Raw genomic sequence first — 22,198 nt, forward strand, 5'->3', positions numbered from 1 at the left:
TTTTCTTAAGTAAACGTAAATAATTCTATTTATATAAATTATCTAATTTATTATCTACTCATATCCTAAATGTTTTATTCCATTCATCGGCCTTTTAAATTGGGTATCTTTTTGACACTGAGTATAATCCCCTACAATGAGGGGCATAATTTCACTTTTATCCTAATTTACTTTATAACCCAATACTTTGCCATATACCTCCAGTCTTAAGTATAATTTACATAACCATATAACATATAACAATTACAGAACAGAAACAGGCCATATCGGCCCTTCTAGTCTGCACCGATTTAAGCCCCACTAGTTTCCACCTACCTGCTCCAACCCCCTCACATCCATGTACTCATCCAACCTCCTCTTAAATGGCAAAATTGACCCTGCTGCAACCACCTCTTCCGGAAGGTCATTCCACCTATTGGTTCTGTCAAATAAATCAAAAAGTCGTCAGCAAATAAAATTAATTTTATATTCTTCTTGATTAACTTTAATATCAGGATCATATTGAATCAATTCTGCAAGTCTTTCTATCGCTAAGAGAAATAAAGCAGGTGATAATGGATATTAATTGGATCTTCCTGAGTGAAACATGAATTTTATGTTTCCCAAAGTAATAAGCCACTGCCTTGTAAATTCAATAATACAGTTTTTTGTGAAATGTTTTCATTTATTTCTGACATGGATGACAAGGTAATGAAAGCAGGTATTCCTTTGGAATCTGAGACTACAAAATTTTGTATGATAAGGAAATCCCATCTGCAGCCCACTAAGGAAATTCAAGCAGAAAATACCTTGAAAATTGGCATATAATATTATAGTCAACAATGAAGCTGGACCTAGAGTATGTGTTTAAACATAAATCATTTAACATGAGTAAAAAGGAAATATTTTATTTTAACTTGATTTCAAAATGACTTCATTATTCAATAGGCTCACTTTAAATTTGGAAAACTTCTTGTTAGGACCATTCTGTAAAATATTTCAGCACTTGTTTCCAAGTCATATCATGGAAAAATATGTTGGTATTTTCCAATGACAGGCAGATTCATGATATTGATTTATTTAATATATTTTTTATTTCAGATTGGCCAAGCCAACAAGCATTTTTTGAATAGCATTAAATGAAATTAAATTTATTTGAAAGATGCAGCATGACCTTTCTTGCCCATGGGCTCGCACCTGTCAAATGCACCCATGTGACCAATTAACCTAGCAACTCTGTATGTTTTTTGAAGGGTGGAATGGAAAACTTATAATTGTTTTGCAACAGCCATAAATATTCCTAGTACTGCATAAGCACCAAGAGAAATTGCTGAGGAACATTCCCCAAGAATGCTGAATCTGACTGCACATCGATGGGAACAATGATTGAAGCTGAACCCAGTAGAATCAACAGGTGCATTATTAGATGGGTTTGAATTTAATAGAATTGAAAAGACCAATTTAAATTCAGAGATACAAAACAGAAGAACTTGGAGACATGGAGTTATTTAGCACCGAAGCAGGCCCTTTGGCCCTGCACATTCATGGTGACCAAGGTGCCTTCCTGAGTTAGTCCCATTTGTCTTCACTGGGCCCCTATCTCTCTGAAGCTGGCCAAATGTCTTTTCGGCATTATAATTATACCACCTCTGGCCAATTGTTTCATGTAAACCATCATAAGTGGATACAACACCAACATAGAGGTATCACCTGGAGTTCTGCTCCATTCAGTTCCTGGTGAATTCTAAAGATTCAAAGCCTTTTGAGTGAATGCATTCCTTTTCACTGAAATCCCACGTGGTTCATCTCATGGTCTTGTCCTTGATTCACTAGAGAGTGGGACAATGTGATTGGAGCTGTGGAGCCACGGCATAACCAGGATCTATATTGACCATAATTTTCTGACAGGGAACTGAGGACTAATAATATTATCTTTGACTGTCATTTAGGAATACAGTTCATGAAACTCAATTCTATTCTTACTATGATTTTGAGAGTTTTAAACTTGCTGGAGATCATTTATGAAATTAAATGTGCAATACGACTTAAATTTTTTTTTAACGATCACAAACTATCGATGTGCATCAATTTGTAGCTAACGTTATGTTTTCTAAACTAATACTGCCATCCAGTGGTCTACCATTTTCAGCCTCCACATCTGCAAATGAGAAAATCAGAAAAGCTGTAGATGTTGGAAATCCAAAACAAACATAGAAAATGCTGGAAATAGTCCGTAGGTCTGGCCACATCTGTCCCTATCAGAGACATCCTCTCCCCACCCTCCCTGGATCTTTAAAACTTATTTTCCCTCCTTCTCAGTTTTGACAAAGGTTCTCTGACTGGAAGAGTTCAAATTCAAGTTTAGGTCATCTGGTTGTTCTTATACAACGAAACACATATCTCTAGACCATGGTAGACACTCAGTACACCCTGTAACAAATAATATATATATACAGAGTGATTCAAAATAATGTTATTAAAATGCCGGCTGGTAGTCTTGTCCTCCTCAATCTTCTTGGGAAGTGTAGGCACTACTGCACCTTCCTAACTAATGAGGAGGTGCTGTGGGTCAAGGATAGACCGTCCTTTAAATAATTTTTAAAGTCTCACCACCTGTGGGAAGAAGCTGCTTCCCAGCCTTTAAAAAAATATTTTATTTAATACTCCATACATGGTGTAACAACAATTATTATAAGTATACAAATATTAAAAAAAACAAATTGATTATATACATGATGGTTTTCATCCCAGCCCAAAACCTCACCCTTCTCTGAAGCAAAAAAACAGCAACATGTAAATTGATAAATGTTTTAAAAAATTGGTATAAAAAGAAAGAAAAGAGAAAGTAAAACCTAATCTTTGGATTTCAGAGAGAGATGACATGCAGTTCTAACATAACATGCAGAGGAAATTTCTGCATATCACTACAAATTTAATCCATTATTTGAGTGTACAGTCTGCTGTTTCCCAGTCTGGCAGTCCTGGCTTTTATGGTCCTGTACCTTTTCCTTGAAGATAATGTATCAAAGGTAGTGTGGACTGGATGATTCTCTGAGCCATCTTCAAGCACCGCTCCCTGTAGACATCATGGCTAGAAGGAAGGGAGTCCCCAGTAATCTTCTTAGCCGTTTTCATCACCCTGTATAATGACCTCTGAACTGATGATTTGCAGCTACCATACTACCCTGTGATGCTCTAGCCAGAACTCTATCTATTGTGCTCCTGTAGAATGTTATTAAAATGCCGGCTGGTAGTCTTGTCCTCCTCCACCTTCTTGGGAAGTGTAGGCATTGCTGCAATCTTCCTAACTAATGAGGAGGTGCTGTGGGTCAAGGATAGACCGTCTTTTAAATGGATGCCAAAGAACTTCCCACTTTCTCTACAATGGAGCTATAGATGTATAGTCGGGAGTGGACATTCATCCTCCTGAAGTCCACAATCATCTCCTTTGTCTTGGTCACATTGAGACTCAGGTTTTTGCTCTTGCACCACCGCATGAGCCTCCTCTCTTTAAGCTGACAGCAACACTGTCGGTCCCCGCCCTGGTCATTGTTGTGTTGAGAAAGTGTCATGTTTGAGGGAGACGAGTCTGGACATGAGGGTTTGCTGTCAAATGCTACTTTTATTAACACACAACAATTAATAGAAAAATGAGGGTTTGGGTTAGGATTAAGTGTGGGATTTGGGACAGGGTTAGGGGCTGGGTTAGGCTAAGGTTTAGGTGTGGGATTTGGGATAGGGTTGTTGGGTTAGGGTTTGCGGCCCACAGCAACGGAGAGTGGGACAGCAGTCTGCGGAAGAGAGCAGGCAGTGGACCGTCGGGACAGAGCAGGATAGTGGGCCACAGGAGGGAGCAGGCAGCAATAAAATAATTACAGTGCACAATACACTAAAAAAATTAGAGTAAACAATACACAACCTCATTGAACTGGTCTAAGAATGCCAGAAGTGCCTTTTACACTGCAGACATTCCGGAAACTTTATTCGATCCCCTTTGCAGAAAAATGACAGGACTGGAATGACCCCTCCCCACCACCCCCCCCCCCCCCCCCACCACCCATTCAGTCTTGGTGCTTTTTACACATCAGGCATTCCAGGAAAAAGGGGAAAACATCCCAGAATGAAAGGGTAGTGTCAAAAGAACAATTGTTGCCAATGAGGCCAGCTACCATTTTGTCGTCAGCAAACTTGATGATCCTATTGGAACTGAGTTAGCAACATTAACAGCAGCAGGCTGAGCATGCAACCCTACGATGCTGGAAAGTTAACTTTACTTCCCCCTATATTCCTGACCTGATCTGCTGAGCTTTTTTTTAGAACTCTCTGTTTTCTTTTTACCCAACCAAAGTATTGTTGTTTTGGGACCAAGAGTCTTAAATTGGTGCTGTCATTATTTGTTACCACTTCTATCTGATAACAGCAAAAGTACTAAATGACGGATTCTTCATTTAAATGTTGATGCATGGTCTAAGTCAACTAAAGAGCAGACAGAACTCTTAACCTGGTTAATATGTGACTGAAGTACAAACAGAAAATGCTGAAGATCTTAGCAGGCCAAGCAGCATCGGTGGAAAGAGAAGCAATGACATTTTTGTTCGGACTAAGGGTTGCAGATCTGAAATGTTAACCATTTCTCTTTCTACCGATGCTGCCTGAATTTTTGAGTACTTTGAGGATTTTCTGTTTTTATTTCAGATTTACAGCTTTTTTTTTGTTTCGATGGTCACTTTGGGTGGAATGAGAAGCACAGTATCAATATTTCCATGTCATTCCACAAAAGTCTGAATTTCTATAGTCACATTAAACCCTTAATGTGATTTTAGTGTCAGACATGCAATGTGATCCCATTCCACAGGACATCATTTTGTAACATTGTGAGGGAGATCAATGTAAGTTTACCACAGAAGTGCCCATTTTGGTTTTAACTCTTGTTTATCAATTTCTAAACATACCCTTTCAACATTGCTGCTTTTGGCAAAGATACTTATGAAATCTCTCAATACCTGCAATTAAGGCTCAGTTGGAGCTGAAATTTTTGAGAAGGTTGAAATAACCTTGTCTCACTGCATGATGAGCTTCATTGCACAGTGGGGCTTCACTGTGGTAAACCACCGTTATGCTATGATTGGCTTATGCCAGCTGGTCACTCTTCCCAAGACCAATCCTATCCATAGCTCTTTGCATGCTCCCCATTCCACTCTGCCTTGATCAGTCAATGAGGTTCATGGTTGTTCCAGTCTATAGTTAATAAAAGCCCATCAGTTTCACAACTTCAGTCTTCTGTGATTATTGACCTTGCAGAACCAGGAGCTAATGAAACTTGTAGCTGTGTATCTGTTACTGAGACAGTCATGGGGGTAATTAGCAATGTGGGAGAAGCACCTCTATAATGGTTCATGGTAACTTTTGTACAGTCCAAACTGCTGCAGTTATGCATTGCTTGAACAATGGTATTACTAACCAATGGTGTTGCTGACCAAATAAGGATGCAATGCTGAGACTTTATAAAATGTTCATTGACCACATTTGGAGTATTGCAAGCTCCCCATGTCTAAGGAAGGATGTGCTGGCTTTGGAGAGAGTCCTTAAGAGGTTTATGAGAATGATCTTGGGTATAAGAAGAGTGCTTGATAGTTCTGGGTCTGAATTTGCTGGAGTTTAAAAAGATAACGTTGCGGGGGCGGGGTGGGCGGAAGGATTTTATTAATAGGGCCAAGATAGAAGATATCTTGTCAAGGACCACAGGGGGCTGCCTCAGGATTAAAAGTCATCCTTTTAGAGCAAGGATGAGTAGAAATTTCTTTAGCCATAGGGTGGTGAATCTGTTGAATTCGTTGCCATAATTGGCTACTGAGGCCAAGTCATTGAGTATATTTAAAGAGGAGGATGATAGGTTTTTGATTAGTAATAGTGCCTAATGGTATGGGGAGAAGGCAAGAGAATGGGATACAGAGGAATAATATGTCAGCCATGATTTTGAATGGTGAAGCAGACTCAATGGGCTGAATGGTCTAATTCTGCTCTCAAGTTTTATGGTCTTATCATCTTCTCTCTCCTTAGAGCAACCTGACCTGCTAAGCATTTCCAATCAATGTATAATTTAATTTAGGCATAGAGCACTGTAACAGGCCAATTTGGCCTATGAGTCCATGCCACCCAATTTATACCCCATTAACCTACAGCCCCAGTATGTTATGAAGGATGGGAGGAAACTGGAGCCCCCGGAGAAAACCAAAGCAGACATGGGGAGAGCGTACTGTTACATCTCTCCAGTAACAATTGAGAGATGCATTAACAGATGGGTTACGTTTAACTCAAAATTTATTAACAATCATCAATAATACAATTAACTTAATAAACAACACCCAAACATAAGCCTTTATGGCAAATATATACTAACAACAGTTATTTATATCGTGTATGTGGGGGAAAAAAAAACCAGACCATTGCAGCCCATGCCCAAAATGCCCCAAAAGAAAACTCCCAAAACAAAACCTCAAATGACACGTCAAATCTGTCAGTCAAAAAGGAACAGCTCACAGAGTCTAATCTCCAGGCTTAGGATTCTTAGTTTAGTTGCACATTGCTATTTTAGTTGGACGCGGAGACAGATGGCCATGATCACTGTAGATTTACTGAGTTTCAAATGTGGTAATGACCACAGTGACCTCCTAGTCAGTACCCGGGGTTCAAGCCTCCTAAACCCAGTTGACCGTTAATAAGTAACCTTCTTTCACACAGGACTTCTCCCTGTCTTCGGTCATCAAGTAAATTCTGTCGTGCGCACGCACAGTATCAGAGAGATTCAAACTGCTGTCAGGACAAGAGAACTGGCACCCACAGACAAAGTAGTTCACTCTTATTTCTCCTACTGAAACTATGGCAGGGAGTGCAGGCCATTGCATTCTACAAAGTGAAGGTGAACACTATAGATGGCTGCAATGCTTTACAACCCAATGAGCTGAACACTTCCTATGCCCGTTTTGAGAAGAAAAAACAAACAATGCCTACTAGAATCCTAGAAAAGGCTGAGGACCCTAGCAAGGTATTGAAAATCTGTGCCAACCAACTAGCTGGAGTGTTCACAGACATTGTGGCAATCAGAGGTTCCCACCAGTTTCAAACGGGCATCAATTATCCCGGTACCTAAGGAGAGTAGCATGGGCTGCTTCAATGACTTCTACCCAGGAGCACTAACTTCTACTGTAGCAAAATGCTTTGAGAGGGTGCCCATGGCCAGAATGAACACATACCTAAGTAAAGATCTGGACCATCTGCAATTTGCCTGTCATCATAATCACTCCACAGCAGATGCAATATCGCTGGCTCTCCACTCAGCTCTGGATCACCTAGAAAACATCAACTCATACATACAGCTGCTCTTCATCAACTACAGCTCAGCCTTCAATGCCATTATTCCCTCAGTGGTGGTCAAGAAGCTACAAATTCTAGGCCTCTGTACCCACTATCCTCCACCACCACAACTGGATCTTTGATTTTCTCATTGGAAGACCACAGTGAGTACGAATTGGAAACAACGTCTCCTCCTCACTGATCATCAACACAGGTGCACCCCAAGGATGTGTGCTTAGCCCACTGCTCTACTCATTATACACCCATGTCTGTGGCCAGGTACAACTCCAATGCTACCTACATTTGCCTATGACACCACAGTTGTTGACAGAATCACAAATGGCAATGAGGAAGCATTTAGGAGGGAGATAGATCAGCTGGTTCAATGGTATAATGACAACAACCTTGCGCTCAACAACAGCATAACCAAGGAGATGATTGTGGACTTCAGGAGGAAGTCAGGAGAAAATGATCCAATTCTCATCGAGTACTCAGTAGTGGAGAGGGTCAAGAACTTCAAATTCCTGGGTGTCAACATCTCTGAGGATGTGTCCTGGATCCTCCACATTGATGTAATCATAAAGACAGCTCGCTGGCATCTATACTTTGTGAGGTGTTTAAGGAGATTCGGTATGTCTCTGACTCTTGTAAACTTCTATAGGTGTACCGTGGAGAGCATTTTGGCTGATTTCTTCACTGCCTGGTATGGAGGCACCAACTCTCAGGACAAGAATTAACTCCAGAGGGTAGTTAACTTGGCCTGCGACATCACAGGCACCAGACTTCACTCCGTTGAGGATATCTCCAGGAAGTGGTGTCTTAGAAAAGCAGCCTCTATGCTCAAAGACCCCACCACCCAAACCATCCCCTCTTCACTCTGCTACCATTGGGAAAAAGGTTCAGGAGCCTAAAGACGAGCACTCAACGGCACAAGGACAGCTTCTTCCCCGCTGCCATCAGATTCCTGAATAATCAATGAACCAAAGACACTGCCTTACTTTTCATGCCCTATTATTATTATTATTTTGTTTTTTTTATAGTAAGGTTGTAAGATGGTTATAATATGTATGTTTGCACTATGATGCTACTACAAAACACTGACTTGTTCATGGCAATAAATCCTGATTCTGATACTGATTCTACCAGGTGTGCACACTAACAGACAGTTACGGACGGCAGTGCTAGCACCCATGAACAAAGCAATTCAATCTCTTATTTGCTGAAGCTGCCGGTTGAGCATGCACACACAGACCGACGATCTGACTGACTGCCCTCTGACTAACCAACTAACCTTTTCAAAACTCAGTGCGGTGGGCTCTTAAACTGTCCCAGCGCGTGCCTTCAGCTTTTCCCAATTGGTGGAAAGTGGTTGACAACAGCTGGTGCACTCCCTGCGAGCCCACCGGCTTCCAGGGTGGGGCTTCATCCTTCTGAGAGCTGTCATTTCTCCCAGTGCTGCTTCAGCGCTTCTCACATAGCTGTCCGTTTTCCCAGCGCTACTTCAGCACCTCACAGCAGCACACGAAACTCTGTCCTGCCGTAGCTTCAGTCCTGTCCCTGGTCCGAAAATAAAATCATCCAGGTCCATAACAGTACAAGCTCCTTACAGACAGCGCTCTGAAGGCATTGCAGAAACCACTATGCCAAACTGTGCCTTCCTTTACTTTTTAAAAAAATGTCAGATAATCTGTGTAAGCAGTGCACTGCTTTAAAAATAAATGAGAAATTATACACAGAGAATCTGAGTTTACCAGGAAATTCAAGTGGCCACTGTGGCTTTCTGCAAATATGCATATCCATAATGTGGTGATACAAATGCTGCAATGTCTGTGACTGCCCGTGCCTGTCCACACTCCTGCACTGCCTACTGCAAGAGGCAACCCAATGTACCTCCAGGGAGGTAACCTGGGAGACTGGCTCCACCTACTCCCTGCCAATCACTGGCCCCATATAAAGGCTCATGCCAGTCCTTGGGCAGGAGCAGAGCACATGGAGCTAGAAGGGATACAGAACCTTGTGTGCAAGTTTTAAGCTAATTAAAGCTTGTAGTACAGCCTTCATACTTTGTGCTTGTTTTGGTCACACTGCAGCGCACCACACATAAAATCCTCCCTTCTAAATAAACGCAGGTGTTCCATAGCATTTCTACAGCTCTGAACGTGACATGGGTGATTGCACTAGGGTAAAACATGAAAGCTGACATTTCTTTTAATTCTTCAATTCAATATTTTTTGAATTGAAACTCACTTTGGAGGCTGAAAATGCTCAGATGCCACATTTGCACCATCTAGTGTAAATAATATGGGATAAAAATGAGAAAAAGAACATTTACCTATTAGTAATCAGTTATGTTTAGATGATCAATTAATTACCTTTTAAAGATATTACAAATCAATTTACATATCTCGGTATAAAAATTACAAAAACCTTTAAGGATTTATACAAATATAATTATCTCCCTTTGATTAATTATGGTAAACAACTGTTTTTGAAATGGTCACCATTGATATTTTCAATAATATGTTGAATTAATGCAATTAAAATGATAATCTTATCAAATGTTTTATATACATTTAAAGCTATCCCAACTTTCATCCCTGAAGTATTGTTTAACAAATTAGATTCTAAAATATCATTTTATTTATGGCTAAACCATTGCTACAGAAAATGAAAAAAGGTGGTATGGATTACCAAATTTCAGGTTTTATTACTGGGAAATTAATACCTGATACTTTATGCTTTTGACTTACTGTTCTGAGAAGCATGATTTCTCTTTATGGGTGGAATTGGAGAAGAATTCAGATAGATGATGCTCTTTAACTTCTCTGTTGGATACTTCTCTCCCATTGCATTATCTAAAGTATATAAACAAGAGTCTAATCCAATTCTCAGACATATATTAAGGATTTGGTTTCAATTTTTAAAAATTTAAATAATTTGTTCTGACCAGTAAAATTTATTCCCATTATTTTTTTAAAACATGATCTGATCAAGCTTTTACCCATGGAAAGATAAAGGAATAATAACCATTCTTGATACGTTTGAAGGAAATTGTTTAATCTCATTTGATCAATTAGTTGAAAAGTTCCATTTGCCTCAGGCATATCTTCTTAGATATTTTCAAATGAAGTGTTTTCGATACTCTTTTCTGCCAAATTTTCCATTTGCCTTTTCAACTAATTGGTTTAATACTCTTCTTCAATTAAATCCTTTCCGAAAAGGATTGATAGCTAATATTTATAACAGCTTACTTAATTTATGTCCCATATCCAATGATAAAATTGAGAGTGCTTGCGAACTGAAATTTGAGCAACTGCTTTCTGATGATTTATGGGAAGGAATTTTTCGACTTGTCAGTACTTCTTCAATTTGTGTCCGTCACTCTGATTCAGTTCAAGGTAGACCTGTAAAAACACAGAAATGCTGGAGAAACTCAATAAGACTCTCAGCATCATAAGGGTAAAGATATATTACCAAAGTTTTGGACCTGAGCCCTGCTTCAAGGTATGAGAAAGAGCATGCAGATGGCTTAAATATCATTACCTATGGATGCTGTGAGACCTACTGAGTTCCTCCAGCATTTCTGTGTTTTTACTACAATCACAGCATCTGCAGACTTTCGTGTTTTACTCTTGTGTGAAACCTTGACTTCTTATAAGAGACATGACAAAGCATTGGAGAAGTATCACCAACAATGTCTCCAAAAAATTGTTTGTATCTTCTGGCATGATATGTAGACTGATGTCAATATGCTCTTCCAAGCCAAGATTCCCAACATTCAGGCCCTGCATACCCTCAGATGACTAGCAGTAAACAAAGAGAAGCTGAAGAGACTCAGCATTCCAGTTAGAAATGGTCAGACAACATTTTGGGTCTGGACCTTTTATTGAGACTTTATCTTGACTTTTAAAAATTTCATAGTTTCATTTATACAGTATTTGCTCTGGACTTTCTTCACCTATATTATTTAATATATACCCACAGTACCTTTTCCCCTCTTTGATACCAAGAAGACAAAAATCCCAATTGAGCTGCCTTATAATAATTTCTGCAGTTAGGTTTAACATATATGCATTATAAGGTGAGATGACAGACTTTTACCAAATGGCAGGATTAGTACTGTGGGCTCAGAAGCCAGAGATCAGAGCTCGCTTTTTACCCCATACTCTTGAAGCTTTCAACATTAACATGTCTCTACCCAATGATGTTCATAATTTATATGAAATCAGATGCTAAAAGGTTGCCCAGTCCAGGGACTTGTCACCTTCATAGATAACTGTTTTCCCAACAACTTCCACAGTTTCAGTCACTAGTTTTATGGCAGGAAGCAGCAAGACCACAGGAGGTCTTGGTGAACTTGCTTCTCAATGTCCTTCATTAGTCAATAGGCTGCAGACCCCTCGGGTGAAACATTTTCTCCTGTGGCTTTCCTATAGTCTGATCAGGAAATATATTAATCCCACCTTCTTCACAGATCTTGCTGAGGATTGTTTCATTCCAGATGGTGACTTTACGCTGGTGAAGTTCTATACCTGTCCATGGGAGCTGATAGTTCATTGTCTAATGTCCAACAAGGAGCATACAGAAGCTCTGGTTCTATGTGAAAAGGTCACACTATCTTCTAAACTACTCAGTTGCCATCCTGTCAAGCATCCCCTGTTCTACCTATGTCATAATTGACCACATCTGACCAAGCAGAACCAGAGTGGAAGTGAGTCATCTTTGACTCCTGTGGACTAAGTGGGAGACCTAGTTTGAAATTAAGTTAATCTGGAAAAAAAATCCTGGTCTCAATAATGAGCGAAAAGGATCGGCTGGGTTTACTTGGCCTCATCTACATATGTTTCCAAAACTGTCAAGTGTATTATCATGTAATTGCACAAGTGCAAACCAACGAAACAGCATTCTCCAGTCCTCTGTGCAAAACATGCAGACACACAACCAGACATAGCACACATATAGACAAGCAACACATATGCAGGACTAGTATTCATAACATATACATCAGCGCTGTCTCCGATCCATCCTCAATATTCATTGGAATGACTTCATCACCAAGATCGAAGTACTCGAGCTGGCAGAGTCCGCAAGCATCGAATCCATGCTGCTGAAGACCCAACTGCTTTGGGTGGGTCACGACTCCAGAATGGAGGACAATCGCCTTCCCAAGATCATGTTCTACGGTGAGCTCTCCACTGGCCACCGAGACAGAGGCGCACCAAAGAAGAGGTACAAGGACTGCTTAAAGAAATCTCTTGGTGCCTGCCACATTGACCACCGCCAGTGGGCTGATATCAGCTCCAACCGTGCATCTTGGCGCCTCACAGTTCGGCGGGCAGCAACCTCCTTTGAAGAAGACCGCAGAGCCCACCTCACTGACAAAAGACAAAGGAGGAAAAACCCAACACCCAACCCCAACCAACCAATTTTCCCTTGCAACTGCTGCAACCGTGCCTGCCTGTCCCGCATTGGACTTGTCAGTCACCAACGAGCCTGCAGTAGATGTGGACATACCCCTCCATAAATCTTCATCCACGAAGCAAAGCCAAAGGAAAGGACAAGTGCAAACCAACGAAACAGCATTCTCCAGTCATCTGTGCAAAACATGCAGATACACAACCAGACATAGCACACATATAGACAAGCAACACATATGCAGGACTAGTATTCATAATATATATATCTATGCATACAAGTAAATAAATCAATAAACAAACTGATAAATATTATCATGTAATATGAGAATCTCGAATGGTTAGTGTGAGCAGTTCCTTGGGTCATTAAGTATTCTCATTGTCCATGGGAAGAAGCAGTATCTCAGCCAGTAGTGCCAGCTCTGATACTCCTGTATCTCTTTCCTGAAGGGAGTAAATGAAAGAGTTACAAGCGGGGTGGAAGGGATCCTCAATGATTTTGCCTGCCCTCTTCGGTCAACGGTCTTTGTAGATCACTTTGATGAGTGGAGCTAGACACCAGTGATCCTCTCTGCCACTCTAATGGTCCTGTGGATTGACCTCCAATCCAGTTTTCTGTAGCAACCATACCACACTGTGATGCAGCTGGCCAGGACACTATAGAAGGTTGACATGATGGTGGCCGGTAGCCTTACCTACTTCAGTCATCTCAGGAAGTGCAGTCACTGTTGTGCCTTCCTGACAAGTGAGGAGATGTTGTATGTTCACAATAGGTCATGTCTTAAATTGACTCCAAGGAAATTAATGCTCCTCAGTCTCTTCACTACAGAGTTGTTGATGTGAAGTGAAGGGTGGTGGTTCCTAGTCCTCCCGAAGTCCATGATAATCTCCTTCATCCTGTCCACATTGAGACTCAGGTTCTCTTGCACCATATCATGAGATTTTCTACCTCCTCTCTGCAGTGTGACTCATGGTTGTTGCTGATGAGGCCACCTACTGTTGCGTCATCTGCAAACTGGATGATACTGTTGGAGCTGGATCTGGCGATGCAGTCATGGGTCAGTCGTATGAACAAGAGCGGACTGAGTGGCCAGTGCTCAGCGAGATGGTACTTGGTCTGCTACTGAGCAGGACAGACTGTGGTGTTTCTGTTATGAAGTCCAGAATCCATTTACTGAAAGTGGTGTTGAATAGCAGAGAAGACAGCTTCTCCACTTGCCGCTGGGAAATAATTGTATTAAACTACATCAGTACTGTGAACTGGGCTCTCTGTCACACCCAAGCAAAACCATACACTTCAAGGGCAATTTGGAATAGGCTGCAATTATTGGGCTTTCCAGGAAATAATCAAAATATCTTAATTCTTTGATTGCATTAAAATATTGGCTTTGTCTGTTAGTCTTTAGGAAACTATTAGGCACCTGAATGTTTATTCAACAAAATTAACTAGATTTTTGAGGTAAACTTTACAATGCAGCAAAATGCAGAGTTGAAAAGTGCAGTCTTTCTTTGCCTTTGGTTTATATGATGATGTATTAAAAGTACTTACTTACTTTATATTGATTGCTAACGAATCCTTTGCACAATCCTCAGCTGATATCGTTGACCTTCACACTGATTATAAGGGAATGATTTGCAACCTTAGACTTGGACTATGCTTTTGAACAAAGATACTGTAAATAACACCTTTAATAAATCCCTAATTATTGTGCAAAGCTGGACAAAAAGCAAATTCCTCATTCTTTCTTGGTGAACATTTGGTTCAGGAGAGAAAGGTTTTGTTGTCATTGTTTTTAGCATGGCTCAATGTGCTGATAACATGGATATAATTTCATGCGTTTCTGGATCCATTTCTCAGATGACACAAAGATTGGCAGAGCTGCTGACAAAGTATAGGGACATCAATGAATATAATAGGATATAGATCAGTTCGAAATAGGGGCAGAGTAACAGCAGATGGTATTTAATTCAAGTAAGGGTAAAACACGAAAGTCTGCAGATGCTGTGATTGTAGTAAGAACATGCCAAAATGCTGAAGGAACTCAGCCAGTCAGTGTCCATAGGAGATAAAGATATATTGCTGACGTTTCTTGAAGAATTGAATTCCTTATTCCTTGAAACTCAGGCCCCACCTATTTGGCAAGCAGAAATACGCAAATGTGCTGGAGAAACTCAGCAGGTCATGCAGCATCCACAGGAAGTAAAGGGTAACCAACATGCCTCTGGTCCCTTTACTTCCTATGCTGACCCCAGCATCTGCAGATTCTCTTGTTTATCTCTATTTTGGAAGCTGGCAGTTGGCTGGCAACTAATTGAAGTTGGGCATCTCTACTGGCGGGACTTGATGGTGAGGATCTGTGGCATCCTAAAGCATGGCAGTTCTATGCGGGCACGATTCTTTGAGGATACAGTCTGGTGAGAAAGGAGGAATGGTGTTTGGACTTGGCAGGCCATATATCAAACCAATAGTTGAGAAGTGGCATCTTAATAGGATGAGAAAATACATTAACCTAGAATTACAGTTGTGTACTCTGCTTCTCACAGGTCCACAGATATGAAAATAATATGGCTATGGGTGGAGTGAAAGGTGGCTATGACCTTTTCTGAATTTAATAGCACTATGCAGGATTTCATGGAGCTTTTAGCCACAAACGATTTTTGCAAAATGGCCTGATCCATGCAGTGGTCATGCATTGGATGATGTCATTTTGCAAGTGTTGCCTGGGACATTTTTTGCAAGGAATGATTTTTGCTGTTGGTTATCTCCCAGAAAAAATATTCAATGGCAAGCCCCTGGAACAGGGCCTAGGTTAGTTTGGACCCCCAACTCTGTTTGAAATATAGCCTAAATCTCTCAGCCCTAATGTTGACTCCTGGACCCTCACATCCATGCCATTTAAGCACTGATCTTGGAAGCCATGTCCAGATCTCCATCCACTCAGGTTTCATTCAGAAGGCATCTCTCAGAGAGTCATGCAACAGAGAATTAGGTCCTTTGGCCAAACTGGTCCATGCTGAACAAACTAGTCCCATTTACCTGTGTTCAGCCCATATTCTCCTCAACCTGCTTAAGTGTCCTTTGGAAGATCATTCTAGGTACTCAACACCATCTGCGTGATAAAGGTGCCCCTTCAGGTCCATGTGAAATCTTTCTCTTCTCACCTTATGTTTATACCTTCTAGTTAAAAGTTCCCTATACTGAGAAAAGGACAATGAGTATTGGTCTTAACTATATGCCTCCTAAAGCCTTGATCTCCTTCACTGACTGCCCTACTTATAGAGGATGGCTGACACTCTCTCCCCCACCTTAGCCTCGGTAATTGGGCCTGGACATGTACAATTTTCATGGTCACATTGTGGGGAAGGCTGTTGTTGAACACCCCATCAGTAGGCTCTGAAGCGTCGAAAGAAATTTGCAAAAGCAGGTCCATGACAGAAATAGCTATTCCCATGTTGTGTAGCAATCCCTTCCCATCCACTTGAATGGCTCAGAAGAATGCTTATTTCATTTTGTGGCAGCCATGATTTGGCCACCAACTTGACCATTTTTCTCATATCTAGAAATGTCTTCCTTGCTCACACCTAAAAAATGAATCTTGCATTTATATAGCAACTTGGGCAATATTTTTAAATATATTTTATTTAGCAATTTTCAAAACACAACAGTAAATACATTTCTTTCAATAAAGAGCTTTCAAAAATTATACATGTTGTATACAAAATTCCTCCCTCCCTCCCTTACTCTCCAAACTCCAAAAATAAAAGAAAGAAAGGAAGAAAAGGAAATAAAAGAGAGAAAAACTGGAGAATGTCAAAACAATAAATTATTTGACATAAAGTTTTTAATAATATAACGATGCTGGAGGTTACCAAGAGATGGTAACATTTTGCAAATATGGGTGGCATATTTTCCAAAATATCTGATATTTATTTCATAAATTATAAGGAATCTTCTCAAGTGGAATGCAGCTACAAAGTTCTGTATGCCATCTCTCCATTCCTAAATTTGTATCTGATTTCCAAGTAATAGCTATACTCTCATAGAAACTGCCAAAGCAATTTGTACAAATTCAACTTGATAATAGTTAATTTTAATTCAAGTTTTATAGCCATAATATTACCCAACAAAATTAGCATCAGATCCTGCGTGAACTTAGCCCCTGCTATTCATTCCAAAAAAATTCCAACTTCACAACTTGGGCAATCTTGACGTATCACACAACATTTAAAGCTAAAAATAAAGATTATTATATACAAAAGGCACATAATCACCTGCTCAAGTTTTAAAAAAAAGGCAAATTTATCTTTTACCCTGATGAACAAAAATGCAGATCATGCGGAGTTTTTATGCAGGGGTAAATTGCAAGCTGGGTTCCAAAGCTGAAGGAGGTGGGATGCGAAGTGCAGTACCACTGCCTGCCACTGTGACGTCAAACATATGCAATTGGAAGGAAAAGTGGACTCTACTGAAAATGGCCACTGAAGAGCAGGTACGAGTGCTAGTGGAGATCTGTGCAAGTAGTCTTAGGACTCAGGCAGATCTTCTGTGTAATATAATCGCCTTTTTTGACCAGATGGGTCCTTTAAGATTCGTGCACTTGGGTTGCAGTCTGATGACATCATTGCGACAATATCAGACCTCCCCCTTGGAGCCGGATTCTGCAGCATTTATTATACAGAGGAGGTGGAGCGATTTCACTCCATCCACTAGACGGATGGAAGATGGAGTGACATCTGATCTGTATTTCCTTTCTATTTGTGAGGGCTTGATTGTTTTTTACATTACCAAAAAGGTGTTGCTGCAGGAGTATATTTTTAGCTGCCAGACACTCTGTCCAGATGTTGACAAAGTCAATACATACCAAGAGCCTCCTTTTCCTTGCTTTCTTTCTTCACTCCTGATGTGCATGCATTAGGATTTCTACCATTCATTTGTCAGGATTTCTCCCAGGCATGCCCATTTCTTTTAGGATTTTAAATGTTTTAACCTATCACAATATCAGCCTTAATTAGTGCCATTTTGCAAGGAAATTGTTATTCTGAGCTGCTTGCATTTGAGCTTTCCTTTCAAAAATGTTATTTATCAATATCAATGGCTGGTATACGGAGGTCACCTCTAATGTTACGATGAAAGAATTATTTGCACTTTATATCTATACTAGTTGTTTCACTGAAGTTCCATCTGACGTGCTCATTGATTGCCAAATACAGATCCAGTTTGGATTTTATTAACGTGTGTTCTGAAAACCTGGCAGTTTGTTGGTGGTGAATAACGTGTAGCTTCTGAAAGAGAGTGAATGGTCTAAGAGAATCTCATCATCAAGGTATTTTTTTTACTTTGACCCAGTTTGAGGTTTACCTGTTAAGGTGTAGGTGCGTATGGCACTTGTTAAAGTAACATATAGAGAATTATAGAGGCACTGTGTCACCATGAGTTGACAGGCCTGCAGACAATGCTTATGGAAATGTTTGGTTCCAGTTTAAACCAGCTGATGATGTTGAATAATATAAAGTACAAGCAGGGGCTTAATATTGAATGTAAATCCAGAAGTGCAAGTGAACAGACAACCAGGCAGCCCAGTAATGTGTTTGAAATGTCTGATCAGAGAATAAGGTTTTATATTTGATTAAATCCTGCAGAGAAGGGGTTACACCAAGTAAGTTAGCTTAGAGAATTGTTTTTGATTAAATCAAAATAATTGAACTCTTCCATAAGTGAGTTTGGTACCTGACCATTGACTTTAAGCTGTACTTGACATTTGGTAGCTGTAAACTGTATAAAGATGTTTATTCAGAGTCTGTTAGTCTGCTTCTCAGACCAGTAATGAGATCTATCAGTGTACATCAGTCTTTTAAGATTCCTTCAACTGATGATACAGACGTCATCATTCCATTCTCCTTTCTCCATGCTTTCTTTTTCTTATTTATAACATGAGGTTCCTTTAGTTTTATTTTACTGCATTAAGAATGCATTTACATTTTTATATAATAAATGCTCTACAAGTCTTAAAAATATGATTCCAAGGTCAATGCTTTGATTCAAGATTGTAGGGTGGCTGGTATACGTACTTCCCCTGATAACATTGGAAAGTTAAATATACTTATTTGATCAAGATAAGTTCAATTTTCCAATTCCAATCAACCTTTTATCATTTAGCTCCAAGGCTTGTTATCAATTAAAACTTGCATTGTGTTCACCGTGAAGGCCATGACATGTTATAAGTCTGATATGCTAAATGTTTTAAATGTCAGAGGTGTCTTATCCTTAGTATCTCTCAGTGAGGAAGCACAAAGAATGTCACAAACCCTTGTCAGTGACATTTAATAGAAAATGTGACTAAAAAATGTCAGCTGTGATAGTTTCCATGGGAAATTAATCATGTCTTCACCTTACTCCATCTCTAGTCCATCCATTTACTGCTGAAATCCATATCCATGCCTTTGCATTGCAGGCCTGATAATCACACAGGATCCTGCCTGCCACCCATGCTCTTGCTGGTCATCCTCCAGAAACCTGAATTAATACAAAACTCCGTTCACCATATTCCATTCAATCAACAACCCTGTGCTCTCTGCCCCGTATTGGAGCAACCTTGGCACACATTTTAAATTCTCATTGTTTGAATTTAACTGTTTTAAAATATTTTAACGATACAGCATGGTAGAAGGCTTATGAAGCCTGTGCCATCCAATTAACATACCAAGTCTGTATGTTTTAGTGGGTGGAAAAAAAACTGAACACATGAAGAAAACCTATTCAGGTCATGGGGAGAATGCACAAATTCCTGACGCTGTGATAGCATTGCATTAACTGCTATGCTAACCATGTGAGCCAAATGTGCATCGAATGAATTTTTCCTTAAATGCTTCATTCTTGTCTAAATGAGAGAGCAAAGAGTTCAATACACAAATGTGCTGGAGAAACTAAGCAGGCCACACAGCATCCATAGGAAGTAAATGGTAACTCTTATATAGTCAGGATAACGTGAACTATTTTGTAACCGCATAAAAATACACCCTTCTCACTGTAGTAACTGTAGTGCCCCATTGTGGGGCGTATGTATATGAGTGTATGAACAGTTTCTTGAGATGGTGAAAGACATCAGTAAGTAAAATCTGTTATTTGAATTTTGCATCGCTATGTTATTTAAGAAGCCTCCCAAGTAACTCAGAGACATAACAGTTACCAAAGATTTGGGCCTGGGGCCTTGGTCAGGTGCAGCCAGTCACATTTCCCAATCTCACTGGTCCTCTGTACTCTGGAGTCAAGCAGTGAAGTCTCAGCAGCAAATCTCAGAGGTTCAAGCCCTAAAATAATGTAACATCCTTTGACAGAGGGCAAAGCTGGGTGCAAACTTTTGCAAGTTGATGCAAATAATTGCAAGATAGCTATTTAAAGTTTACCTTAAAATAGATGTTAAGGTAAAACACACTAATGGTTGGAATACTACCTCACAGAGTTGTGTTTGCTGGAGTTCAACCATGACAAAGTCAAGGCAGAGTGACTTTCATGGAGGAGTATGGGCTGCCATACTTCAGGAACTATTGGAGATGGTCTTGATGATGGCCTCATGGGTTGTCTGTATGGGGTGGAATGATTGAATGCATCCTGTCTGGGATCTTGCTGCAGGAAGGTAACTTTGTAATCACCAAGGTTGTGCAGAATGAAGGATGGCCATCTTCAAGCAGCTCCCATTATTGCTGGTGATATCCAGGCCAGTTTTTCTGGCCAGTGTATTAAATTGATGCGGCTGGATAATCCAGCATTGCCAACAGCAGACTGGACAGCTCCTCCAGTTTCCTGACAGAGATGGTAAAGGATGCACATCTGTGTGACACCTTCAACAACCCTGTAGGTAGAGCTCAGCTGCAGCCCACCTGGATGAGATTGGAGAGCTCAACTTGGTTGATGATAGACTTTGTCTTTGTGTCGAAGGCCAGCATGGTCATAACATCCAGCGTGACGCTGGTGTTCTTCTCTGACCATTGCTTCCTCCCATGCCTCCAGTCACCTACAGGAAGACCAGAAGGCAGGCAGGGGAACGTGAAAGCTCAACATGGAGTCAGAGAACATAGAGGAACTAAAGATGGAGTACACTGGTTGGAAAACTGTGAATCCTTTCTCTGACTCCCCAGTGGCCTGGTGGGAAGCAACCAAGCAATCAAGAGGTTCATTATTCTGAAAAGTGTTCAGGCAACAAGACAGAAGCAGAGGGAACTGAGCCAACTTGAGATTGTCTGCAGCAACTCTTCCTTCTGCAGTCGTGAGGGGTGGATGTGAAGGGAACTCCAAGAAGTAAAGAGCCGGCAAGCAGCCCTATTCACCTTGGAGTCATCCAAGATCATCTTCTGATTCAAAGTCCACACAGTGGAGCAGGATGAGACGTGTTCATGTCTCTTCTTCCAAAAGGTTCATAGAGGGATCTCTGTGGTCCATAGCCTTAAGGAAGTGGACAACTCAGTCGCATCCTCGCAGATGAGCATTTACAGGATCAGCAGATTCTTTTATGCTGAACTTTATGACAATAAAGTTACAAGCAGAATGGCCTCCTAAAACCTCCTGTGCTGTCATGGAGGTCCTAGATGACAGCAAGCGGGAAAGCAGGAATCAATCTTAAAACTTCCTAACGTCATGGCAACCGATACTAGCAACTTTAAACTCATGATCTTAAATAATTACAGTACTTAAGAGCCAGTGCCTCTGGGTGCTACTGTAATAGTTTAGCCCTGTCAAAGTATTAGAATTGCAACCAAATCACAAAGTACAACACACAGAGAATTTATTAGAGTCACGTTAGCGGAAATGAGTAGTAATTAGGGTTGGGTAGACAAGGTCACCTCCCTAATACTGTTGAACCTCATTCAAAGTACAAGGTTACAGGGTACAATATTTAAGGCATTTTTGCAGCATATGTGGTTAAGTAACCATTCCTTTGAGGGTATTGTTACAAGCTGAGTTGTTACAAGCAAACACAGTCAGTGTTTGCTCATTTCTAAAGGCAGGAAAATGGTTATCATTGTTTGGCTTTCTATATGTACATGACATAATTAAAAGATATGGATTTGTGGCAGACATGATACAGTAGTTCAAAGGGTCCTTTAAGACAGTGCAGAACTGTTAGCCTGGCTCTTGGCACATGTAAATTGTTGCTTCCCCCAGGGATCTGCATAATCATTATTTTTAACAGGTTTAGCTGAATTCTAGATACTGAAACATAGCCTTTGGCGCCCTTGGTCATTCTACAGGCTTTTGATTTGTCTGCATTCTGCCTGACAAGCTTGTAGAGGCGCCAGCTGTTTTTGGGCGGGAACCCATTTATGAATGGCCTGAGTCTGACAGCTTGGAATGTGTAATGGCAGGTAATGGCACTATTGTGTACAGAGGACCAGGAGATGGCTTTATGGAAGAGGTGATAATGGATAGTTGTCTGGAATAGTTGCAGCTAACCTTT

General features: G+C 40.5%; 1 long non-coding RNA gene across 1 annotated transcript; it reads right to left on the reverse strand.

Moving 5' to 3' along the window:
• Positions 1-330: 330 nt before the first annotated feature.
• On the reverse strand, positions 331-10,181 carry LOC138736980 (uncharacterized). The gene is made up of 3 exons (XR_011340696.1): positions 10,083-10,181; positions 1,690-1,808; positions 331-421 (listed from the first exon to the last, which is right to left on the reverse strand). It is a non-coding gene; the product is annotated as an uncharacterized lncRNA (long non-coding RNA).
• Between the last annotated feature and the right edge of the window lie 12,017 nt (positions 10,182-22,198).

The sequence above is a fragment of the Narcine bancroftii genome, chromosome 6 (assembly GCF_036971445.1).
Source record: "Narcine bancroftii isolate sNarBan1 chromosome 6, sNarBan1.hap1, whole genome shotgun sequence".
In the NCBI taxonomy this organism is placed as follows: Eukaryota; Metazoa; Chordata; class Chondrichthyes; order Torpediniformes; family Narcinidae; genus Narcine; species Narcine bancroftii.